At 38.1% G+C, this 11,388-nt stretch overlaps 1 long non-coding RNA gene across 5 annotated transcripts; it reads right to left on the bottom strand.

The window, feature by feature from the left end:
- Positions 1–1,968: 1,968 nt before the first annotated feature.
- LOC137862079 (uncharacterized) lies at positions 1,969–11,148 on the bottom strand. Of its 5 annotated transcripts, XR_011100054.1 has the most exons (5): positions 10,936–11,138; positions 9,724–9,823; positions 8,257–8,433; positions 2,754–2,895; positions 1,969–2,328 (listed from the first exon to the last, which is right to left on the bottom strand). It is a non-coding gene; the product is annotated as an uncharacterized lncRNA (long non-coding RNA). The 5 variants fall into 5 exon arrangements; XR_011100052.1 differs by lacking the exons at positions 1,969–2,328; positions 2,754–2,895 and adding an exon at positions 10,409–10,481 and having other exon boundaries at positions 6,327–8,433; positions 10,936–11,148; XR_011100053.1 differs by lacking the exons at positions 1,969–2,328; positions 2,754–2,895 and adding an exon at positions 10,409–10,481 and having other exon boundaries at positions 6,327–8,433; positions 11,024–11,147.
- Positions 11,149–11,388: the final 240 nt, after the last annotated feature.

Raw genomic sequence — 11,388 nt, 5'->3', positions numbered from 1 at the left:
AGGGACTCATGTTCAAAAACGTTTGTTCTCAGTAATTTTCTGCAATAACAAGGTAATTATTATTTTACAATTAACATATTTCATACTTCTAAGCTTGGTATAGACATCCACAATTGAGTGCCACCTATATGACAGTCAGTCCCACACATTTTATGGAATAGTAATTAATTATAAATCTCTATTTCTGGAGAATACTTGCCGTGGAATCAAAGTTTGGAAACTGGGTAATAGCATTGCTTTTCATTGCAGTAAGGACAAAGATCAAAGGCTCCATTTAAAAAAAGTTGTTCAATTTGCAGTGAATCCAGGTATGTTATAGTGCGATATTCAGGGAACAAACCCCCCCCCTTTTTTTTTTTTTTTTGTGTGCGTGCAGAGAGAACTTCTGTCTTGAATGTTAAATGAAGTTCTGTAATGAATTAAAAGGTCCACTTTCAAGCAATTATGATATTTTCTTAGAGAAATACAAACACGCATCAAACCAAGGATGCTGGGTAAAAAGCTGGATAGCTATTCTTAAACCACTTTGAGCAAAATACTTGGTGCTAATTTTATTTTGTAAGTACATAATTCAACAGCACACAATTAAAAATAAGGAGCTAAAACATTTTGGGTCTCTTCCCCAATTTCTCAAGCTAAGTATTATTTCAAATTTGAGAGTGTCTCTGTGACACTCTCAAGGCCAGGGGGGCCTTTCATAATGTCTTTGGCCTCTATGTATGACCTACCAGCCTTTGAAATACATTCTTTGTACTTGAATTGCCCTACATAGCCTCTGTTACATCACCAAGGTCAGAATGACTCTTGAATACTATACCGGTACTACCACCATATATTTTGAGACAAAGGAAGGGTCTTAAGTAGTAAGCAACAAACTACTAAAGCTAAATGGGTTTAAGTCAGCTGATAAATTCATCCCTTTCAGGCCTTACACAAGGCCATCTTGCTATACACTGTGAATACAAAACATTGACTTGAAAAATAGACACAGCTACTTCATGGAAATTTCTCAGACATGCTTGGGGCACAAAGACACCGCATTCAAAAGATTTCTTCTTTAAATCAGTGTATTAGTGCAACACTGTCTTAACGATCTTGCTCTGCCGGAGTCAGAAGTATGTTCCCCATTTTATATCCTAACCTTTCTACAGTTACCCCGAATGGCTTCATAGGTTGGCTATAGTTGTAAGCTCCAGATTTACAGGGAAGTGCAGATACTTTCTGGTCTGATAAGCACCATTTACTCTTCATGTAGCCTACCAGGCTGCCCATTTTATCTGTATATCTGTAGAAATGAACATGGACCACAAAATGAAATATAATTTCATATAGAGCAAAGAAGAGCAATAGAGCAGAAAACAATTTGTACAGTCACAAAACAGCTAAGGGTTCTCAATATCTTTTCATGTCTTATCCTTGCTTTTTAAAAAACGATGTTCAATTATACTCCAAAAAGTAATGCAGGTAAGCACTAGGGCACACATTAAAGAGGACATGCACATCCATGGCTTGAAATTGTCCTGTACTTTTGCTTTTGGAAAATAAACCTAAACCATTGGTCTCCTAAGACCATTCAGGAGAAGACTTAAACTTCTGTTTATATTTCATACATATACACTGGTTGGAGGAAGAACTCTGTGACACAGAATGTGGTGGGTAGCTCTTCACACATTGTTAGAGAACTCCTAAATTTAGAACTCCTAAAATTTAGCACTTTATTGTGCTATATCTTTCTTCTTAGGCCCCCAGAAGCCACTGAAGCAACTACTGAATACTGAGCTAATTGTTTTAGCTCAGTTCAGCATAGACAAGTCAAACATTTAAATGTCCTAAATAAAGCAGGATCATTTGAACACTTGTTCCTTGGTTTTGGGCTTATTCTGACAACAAATATTACAATTATTGGCAAAGCATAGAGTCTCAAAGAGTCTCTCAGAGGTCTCATAAATTCCAAGTAGTCAGCAGTATTAACTAAGTTGAAGACAGTACCTCTTACATTTGGTGAACACTTCATTTTTTAAAAATATTTTTTATTTTTTGGTCACCGGTCCACTGTAATTCCAAGCATTTCAATTTTCAGACTGAACAGCTTCCAACAAATAAGTGGTCTTGGGGATTAATGAGGTTTAGATGACTTGCACTAGTTCTTCTCTTCTCAACTTGCACTGGTTGCAAAGGGTCGTGTGTGATGCCCTGAACTGGAGGATTTTCCATGTTTAATATGCTAGTATAGGGTGTCTTCCTTAGAAACATGCTGTATTCTTACTGCAGCCATGCCAACCATCACACAGGTACTGCTTACAGGTAACTCTTCTGGATTGCTAAAACCTGGAAACAAATGGAAAAAGTTCTATAGTCTAAGCTCTTGAAGGAAAACAAAACAAGAAACAAGCAAACCATTAGAGCATGGTACTCAGTTATGTACTGGACCATAAAATCTTGTTTCAACAGGAAGGACAGAGTTACTTAGTGAGCTGCAATTGAAACAGAAAGTTTCACAAACAACAAAACCAGAACCTTTATATCACTTATGTTTTTCCTCACACCAAGACGCATCAGCTATACTTCACTGTGGTTTATCACACCAGTGCAAACATTTTAAAAACACAAGTTTTGATCAGCAGATTTTCTTTGCCTGCAGACTACTTTATGGAATCCATCTGAGAGATGGATTTGCTGATGCAGCTAGCTCATTCAATGTCTAAATGAAACATGATCTCCCTCAGGCTAGAGGTTGGTTGAAAATTATTTACCTACAGATGGGTTATATCCGTGGGCTTATTTCATTACTCTGCCGTTGTTCATTACAGTCCTCCCATCTCCTGTTCAATGTGGTATATGTAAACATTAAGAATAATAGGTTGTCTGGAAAGACTTCTTGATTTTTCACAGGATCTATAACATTAAAAAATAGGTATTAAATCTAAACAAGATTTTAAAGAATGGAGAAAGAATGTAATAGCTGATTAAAAAAACTTGCCTAATGTTTTGTCTGAAAAGCATTTCGCCTTTCACTTCCTTTCAAGGAAGAGAACAATTTTAGAATGAAGGAAATAATTTGCTATGAAACGAATGCAAGTCAGGAATAAAAGATCTAGAAATAAGCTTCACTGATTCCCCAACAAAGGCTGTCGAATGATTTCTTTAGGAGAAATGTGATTGGTGGTGGCAGGAGAGAATCTATCAACATTTACGTAAAGTGGCTTGATGGCATCTGCATTTGTGTGCGACCTGTTAATCTCAAGAAACTAGGGATTGTCAGTAGGTGGAAGTCTTTCTTTTGAAATGAACCTTTATCCTAGTGGTGTTTGAGACAGAATTAATGAGTTAGTCACATTGCACTATTCTGCACATACACAATCTTCTGTCTGTTAGTTACATATTTATAGCCCATCAGGAGAACTCATAACATGTAGGCAGGTAGATTTGGTGATTTCTGGACAGTAAAGCACTGCTTTCCAGTGTGAGCGGGGTGTTTCTTCCTGGAAGACCTGCCGTGTTTTTCACAGTAAGCAGGATCTTGACAGGTAAGGACTGGTATGAATCTCATCTGGCAGAGCGCTGTAATACATCCTTACCTTCAACGATGCAAATACCCTTGCTGAGTTCACTATATACATGCAAGACAAAACATATGCAAAACTAAGTGCCTTGCTGAATCCTAACCAGAATGCACAAAAACTGCAGGATTACCTCAGGCAAGATTATTATTTTTTTTTTTCCCCTCTCCATTGTATTCAGTGCTTCTACTGATGTTTATGGGAGTATCATTTTTAGGGTCATTACAGGCTGCAAAGTGTAACCCTTTACTCCAAGAAGTTAAGCAATTTAAAATTTCAACAGATGGTATATTGCATGTTTTGTCACTATGGGATGTATATAGAACCTGTGTTTAAAGAAAGGAGAATTTTACATTTTACAGCAAGGATCCTGGAAATAAAACTGTTTTACATGACCTGGATACTCTTCTAACTTTGCTGGGTAGAGGCGAATGTCAGTTTAAAAAAGACAGTGCAGATTAGATTAAGCAAATAGCGTGCTGATGGAATCTAACCCACATACGGTCATCTCTTCCCTATCACATAACCCTAACAAATCTTAAAAAAGGGAGGGAGATCAGCTAAAGAAGAGTCAATATACTGCAGGACATAATTTACAATTAGAATAAATCTTTGTTCTTTAGGAAGCCAGAGAAGTCTGCCCCAAATGATGACTGGAATTCATATCATAAATGCCATAGCCATCTATGAGAAGGCCCAAATGAGGAGCCAGGAGTCCCTTAGTCTTACTTCAGTCTCTGGGAACACCCCCATCCCTGGAAGTGTTCGAAGCCAGGTTGGATGGGGCTTTAAGCAACCTGGCTGGTGGAAGGTGTGCCTGCTTATGGCAGGGGGATTGGAATTAGATGATCTTTAAGATCCCTTCCAACACAATCTATTCTATGGTTCAGTGAAAGTAATCAAGAGTCCTCCTAGAAACCATTCTAAACCAAATCAAGCAGGTGACTGAGTGAAGCCAACGTGGGTTTACCAAAGGCACATCATGCCTGATTCACCTGATCACCCCTTCTACAACAAAATAACATTTTCTGTTGACTTGGGAAAGTAGTGGATATTTTTACCTGAACTTCAGCAAAGTGCTTGATGTTGTTTCCTACAACCTTCTCCTAGGTGAACAGGCAAGGTACAGGTTGGATAACTGGTCTTGCAAGATGGATAGGCTGGTTATTTCAAGCCCACAATCCTCAAAACATACTCTCATATCTCACTGAACCTATAAAGGTCTGAGGTTTCTCCCACAGCATTTCTTGAAAACAAAAAAGACAAACAAAAAACAACTTGAAAAATCTAAATTCACCCCCATCTTCTCATACACTCGCTGTATTGAGATGTGAGGTATAGGAAGGATGAACTCAGGCTTTGAAGACATTTGTTAATTGTGGGATGAGCAGACGACTATTCTTTGTTTCAGTTTCTGTCTATAAAATGGAAGTACTGGCTCTTCTCTGTGTCGTAGGAATACATGTAACTATATATGCACTTTAAGATCTGGATACCACAGTGCAAGTAGACCACGCAGAGTCCTTGGTATGTGTAAAACCACAGGAATTGTGAGGTAACCTGCTTCATGCATGTACTGTATCCTGTCCTTTTTACCCAGTTTGAAGAGCAGCTCCTGCCCTGGCTCTGAGCCATCTCCTTCACTTTCGGGAGTGGGACAGGACCCATTTCCAGTTAAGTCATACTTTCATAGCAGTTTATATAAAAGTAACATGTGAAACATAAAACACACGTCTTCTGATCAGCTTGCCTGTATATAGTAGGCAGAGGCTGCTCAAAGTCCGTACCAGCTTATTACTTTTTCTCCTTGATTTAGTAAAATGTGGGATGTATTAGTCTTCAGCTGGTTATGTTTCACTTGCTCTTACCTACACTCCCAAATCATCTTTCTACTTATCATGCATATAAAATAGAGCAAACCGATCTCTTCTGAATTAGAAATAACCTCTCTGTTAGCCTCACTTTTAAAAAAGCTATCATTTTCAACAACAGCTTTTTATGGCCTCAAACAGCCTGATACTGCATTTCAGTCTTCAGGGAATGTGCATATTTTTTCCTGTTGCATAGCTATGAGTCTTATGCTTTCTCCATTTCCAGACTTCAGATAAATAAAAATAATGTAGATATATATTTAATAGGAAACACTGACATTTTCTTCATGATCTTGACCAGACATTCAGGTTTGTAAGAGAGATGTGAAAATTTGGAATCTTTCCATAGTTTCACATACTAAAACAAGACTTCTTAGGGGCTTTAGGGTCTATTTAATAGTGTTCAGCTGGACTTTTGGTCTGTCTGCCTCTGAGGTAGAAGAAATACTTATTAAAACTGAATTCTGGATAAGAGTGCCTCCTTCAGGTCACTGCAGATGATAGTTTTGCTTGGTGAACCTCCAAGCTATTTCAGAGAATCTTAACAAGCTTCAAGAATTCTGACCACTTTGAAACACATTTTTCATAGTGTTTAACAGCTGCCCTTCCCACTTGTCATTTACTGTTCTCTAGTTCAGGAGAGCATTGTTATTCCATATCGGACTGATGCAGTGCAGTAGAGGAAGCCAAACACCAGAAATAGTAAATGATTTACAGACTACCAATGGGATGCAGATTCTTTCTTAACACCTAGGAAAATAAATGTTGACTTTTTTTTTTTTCTTTTCTTTTACAAGCTGTTTGCAACACCAGAGAAAATCCATGGCTTATAAGTCACAGCAAATGTTTATCAGCTCTTGGAACATCAAGTATTAGCTGTCTTCAGACACAGCACTTCAGTAATTAAAAACTTCATTTACTGGTTCAAAAGGTAATAAGGCATCACAAACTTCTATGACATAATTGCATACTGTATCCTTAACTGCTATGACAGGCCATACATTGTGTCAAATCTTTTAAGAACTCCATTTACACCCTATTCCAATAATGAGAATAAAACGCATTCAGATTTAAACCTGAGAGTCCAAGAGCTGGGAATCTTGGGCTAGATCTAAAGCTTTTATACTTCATTTCCTTCCCTGGAAGCAAGGCAATTTCTGTACACTTCAAATACTCACCAAGTACATCGTTTCTAGGGCACTGATTCAGTTCTGTCATAACATCTAAAATTATAGTTACAAGTTACATTCCAGATTTCATGTGAGAGTTTTTAAATTTGTGATGAATGCTTAACTCTATTTCACCAGCTTGTTTTTCAGAAAGAAAGGGAAGCAAAACCTTCTGCAACACTCCTCCTCAGGCACTCACAACAAAGTAATTTTCAGACATCTATAATAAGGGAGCATGGAAACAAAAAGCAATTGCAAACCAGCTGCTTTCCATAGAAGCCGAAACATTCAGACCCCTAACTTAAAAATCATTTTTCATTCATTGCAGTGATTACTCCAGATACTTCTGCAAAAAGACTTATTTCAGTCCCTTTATTTGGTTTTACATTCTCCCAACACACCCAAATTAGTCACCTCTAAGAGGAGGGATATCAGACACTTTTGTTGTCTCTCAACCTCTGGTGAAGAAATCTTTAGTTAGTTTTGACTAAAAAATATGCAGAAAAGGCACAGTTTTCTTGAATCAAGCAACTAGTAAGGATAGGACAGTTTTCAGCTGTAATATTTGAGCAGTTGAACGTGAATTTAAATTTTCAAAAATATTCAAGAGCTTAAGGAGCACAAGGATGTTTTCCTGATATAAAGTATCTCACAATACCTCAGGTGGCAAAAACCTCTCTGAACTAGTACTTGGAAGCACCCTTTGCAGCTCCACATTACATTTGGGAAACCATTAACTTACTTTGAAAATAATTCACTATAAAACCTCCTAGCCCTCAGATAGCTTGGAAAAATGCAATACTTCCCTCAGCATCCAGAGAAGCCAGGAAACATTCAAAGGACTTTCCCACAAAGATGCTCACTTGGAGTGAGGTCTCTCAAATCCTTCTCTAATATTAATCCAAACAGAGTAGTAATTTGTAATTTTATTATCTCATTATGATGAGCACATGTGTAACATCCCTCTGAGGCGTGACCATGAAGGTGGCAGCTGCTGCTTTGCCTGCAATTGTCAGTGCTAGTGGAAGTACTCCAAAAACCATCAAGTACTACTGCACTTGACTCTATGAAAAGGCAAGTTACACAATCTTCCTTCAATGGATGGAGCACAGAAAATGACTTTGAGTATCCAGCTCTGGTGTTTAATCTATATCAACTTCAATCCATTTCTGAATGTGGAAGGTTTAGTTTTTGTTACACTAGTTGTTGCTGTACAACAGTTGGACAACTATTTAACCTCAGTCTGCTCTCAGGTGGCTCTTGAGGCAGACAAGTGCTACACAATATTAATAGTGCTGCTTCCCCCATCCTAATAAGCAGGCTTCTAATCACAGCTATTTTAAAGCCACTAGAGAGTAACACTAGTGAGTGATGACACCAGGATATAAATGATGCTCTAACCTACGATGAAAACTTAGGACAATGAAACAGTATCTGAAGAGCTATAAAATCAGCATAACAACAAACCTGGACCTTTTAAGTGATATGTGCTTTGTATTTCTACAGACTATATGACAACACAGGCATTTCCCAGCACAGCCTATGTTAAATATGGTACATCTGCAATGCTTGCTTTATGTTTGATTTCATGTCTCCCTTTGAGGTCGAATTTGACATCTACTGGAACACGTTAAACAACATCTAGGAGAAACTAACCTTGTCACCTGAGCACATGCAGGCTGGCACTAAACACAACATATCCAATAGTAATGGGAAGTAAAGTCTGAAAGCAATCTTCTGAGTGGTGGGGTCTTCTTGGAAGTGAAGAATCCTCAGCCAAGGAAAAGGGCACTTCATGCTTGCCAGGTAGCACACCTAAAATCACCTTCATATCTGGAAGCAAACCACAATTACATATATGATAGGATTTTGCTAACCTCCATTTACAAGCTTTTCTCCTCAATATACAGTTAAAAAACAGGATGTTTACACAAGATGAAAAAAAAACAACAATTATTTGGCATCCAATGAATAAAAGCTAAATTCACCATAATATTAAATCTTCAAACTTGCAGGAGTAGCAATGCAAGTTTGAAATCCTGAAATACTGAAAACCTGTTTATCCACAGGCTGACACTCAGTGTGACCATGAATAATTCCCGAGTTTGCCCACATTCCCGTACAACTTTCCTGTTTTGGCACAAAGGTGTCCTCTAGTCATGGGTTTATAGCAGGTAGAAACTTTGCAGCTGCCGGAAGTCTTGCCACTGGCAGAGTTGTGAATAGACCATGTATTTCACATATCAGTTCACTGAAAGTAACTTCTTATTTACCAAAATAGCACAAGTTTACGTCTTGGAAAAAAAGTCCTATATTCCCTGCCACACTTGTGCTATACAGCTGGCAGGCGATGGTTGTACATGTACGGCTATGGGCTTAGAGTTCGCAAAGGTGTCCTAAGCCCTGGCAACACCTTTCCTTTTTAGTACTATAAGATTTTAGCAAGGTGCTCTGAAACAAAAACAAAAAACAAACAAAAAGACTTACAAAGAAAAAGTGCTTACAGTTGCTGCTTAGAGGTGTTGATTTTTTTGTAACATTTTTAACAAAGATGTGCATTTTCACTTCCTTCCCAAACTGTGGGTCTGATTTGCCACAAAGAAACCTTCCAACTGCTCTTTCTCTTTCCTCTCTGGTAACCTGGGTTTGTGTTCTGCTTGTAACTGGAGTCATAGCCTTCAGCTGCATCTGAATTTTCAGAAGTTCAGTTAGTTCACACAAGAATCTTTATTTTGGAAAATCTCTTAATACAGGTGTGATTTACAGGTATAGGTTTGCTGGTTTGGAGTTAGGCAGCTAGGAAACTCTTTATAGTTTGCATCTGAAAGGAACATTGTACTGCTTCAATGTGTTTCCCTCCACTAAAGGACAATTGACCTAGTCAGCTGGAAAAGAAGAGGATGGTACAAGTCACGAGACAGAAAAGATGTGGACTCAAATATAAATCATATTCCTATGCTGACATTGTTGTCTTGAGTGCAACTCATTTTTCTCTGTCTCAGTTTCCTATGTGGAATGGGAGGCAAATGCTATGTAGATACTTTGAGCTACACAAATATAGTCATTAGAATAAAAAGAAAAACGGCAAAACCCCAAAAGTTATTGGATGCACAGGATGCTTACCAGAAAATTCTGCTGCAAAGGAGTTCCGAGGAGGAGGGGCTCTGAGGTAACAGAAGTACCCCACAACCTCCTTGTTCTTAATAATTAAGTTGTAGGACACCTTGAAAAAGAGAGATATGCAATCAGAATCACATTATTTTAAAAAATATTCAAATTGCAGAGCCCAGATAGGCACCTTTCTTAGTTTAGCTGAGAAAGAAAGATCAAAATACTGAGAAAAGCAGAAATTCATAAGAACTTTCATGCAAGATGATACTGAAATCAAAGTCTCCGGTGGATTTAATACCACTGGGAGAATCTTCCCAAGTCTAAAACAGACACATCTGAGTGATGGCCATTATGAAGATGACTAGAGGCATTACATTCCTGGCTTCTTGTCAGACTTCCAGTGCTTTATACTTCTCTTCACCTCCGCTCCCCCCCACCTCCCTCATACTTCCAACAGTTCAAAAGCATTTATTTGGCTTTTGTTATTGTGCCAGCTACTTATTCATGGTGTTATCTAATAGGATTAGGAGGACACGAAAGGTGGAGATGCACTGCTCCTGTAATACTCTGTGAGAATCAATATTTTCTGTGTAACACCTTAGTGTTTTATTTCATTTTTACACCAATTTATAATGGAATGATTCCTCCTCTCCTTTCCTTCCTCACTTCCCCCTATGTCTAAAGAGCTGCATGTCACCTTGAAAAACAGAGTGTGGGATCTGACTGAGACAAGCAAGAGAGAAAAGCTTTCAGGAGCAGATTTGTGGTCACTGTGGGAATCAAAAGCATAAATCTGAAAAGCACAGGATTAACTACAGTCTCAGATTCTAATGTGAGAACTAATACAACTGTATGCTTTTCTAAATTCTTGTTAAAAGTAAAGCTAATTTTCTTCTTCAAAGTGGCAAAAATATCAGGTATTTATCATCGCATCTCAGAAACAATTTAAAACGAGCCTGGTATCTTTGCAAGAGTCTTGCAGTTCAAGTAGCTACTTCATTAATTCTAACAGTAAATAGTTCCTAAAAAGTTGAGTAGTCAGATACTTAAAAAAAAAAAAAAAAGCAAAAAAAAACAAAAACAAAACACAAAACAATGAAGCAACAACTAACAACAACACACAACACAAAAGACTGCACTGCCTTCTAGTTCATTAGAAACATCCCATGACAGAAACATACAGATCTATCTACACAACCCCCTAAAGAAATTAAGTCGTATTACCTAATAATGCTGTGACAGCCTTATTGATGTTCCCAAATGCAAACAAAATGACAATAGATATAAACTAGTGTTCTGGCTGAGTACACACCTTTACAACAGATAGGTCTGAAAGCCTTCATCCCTTCCCCCCCCAAGAGGATTTGGACACAGAACATTTGGAGGACAAGAAAAAGCAGGGAGTGTAATATTTTAAGAGATGCAAAGGTAATGGCAGGTGTGCTTCACAGGAGGCATTACTTACTTGATTTTTTTCTCAGCTGCTTTCAGATATAAAGCAGAGTACGTTGACTTAGGCAAGTGGCCAGGATTCAGTTGGCTTTTGCTCAGAGTAGCAACTAAATAGGCTTGACCTGATGTACTCAGGAGTCTCTTCCTGTCATACTTAACTACTCACACATGACACAAGTCAGTGCTATCAGGAGGCAGCCTTAGTCCCATGCTGCAGATATGTGC

The sequence above is a fragment of the Anas acuta genome, chromosome 1, assembly GCF_963932015.1.
Source record: "Anas acuta chromosome 1, bAnaAcu1.1, whole genome shotgun sequence".
Lineage (NCBI taxonomy): Eukaryota > Metazoa > Chordata > Aves > Anseriformes > Anatidae > Anas > Anas acuta.
This window is presented reverse-complemented; position numbering and strand designations above follow the sequence as displayed.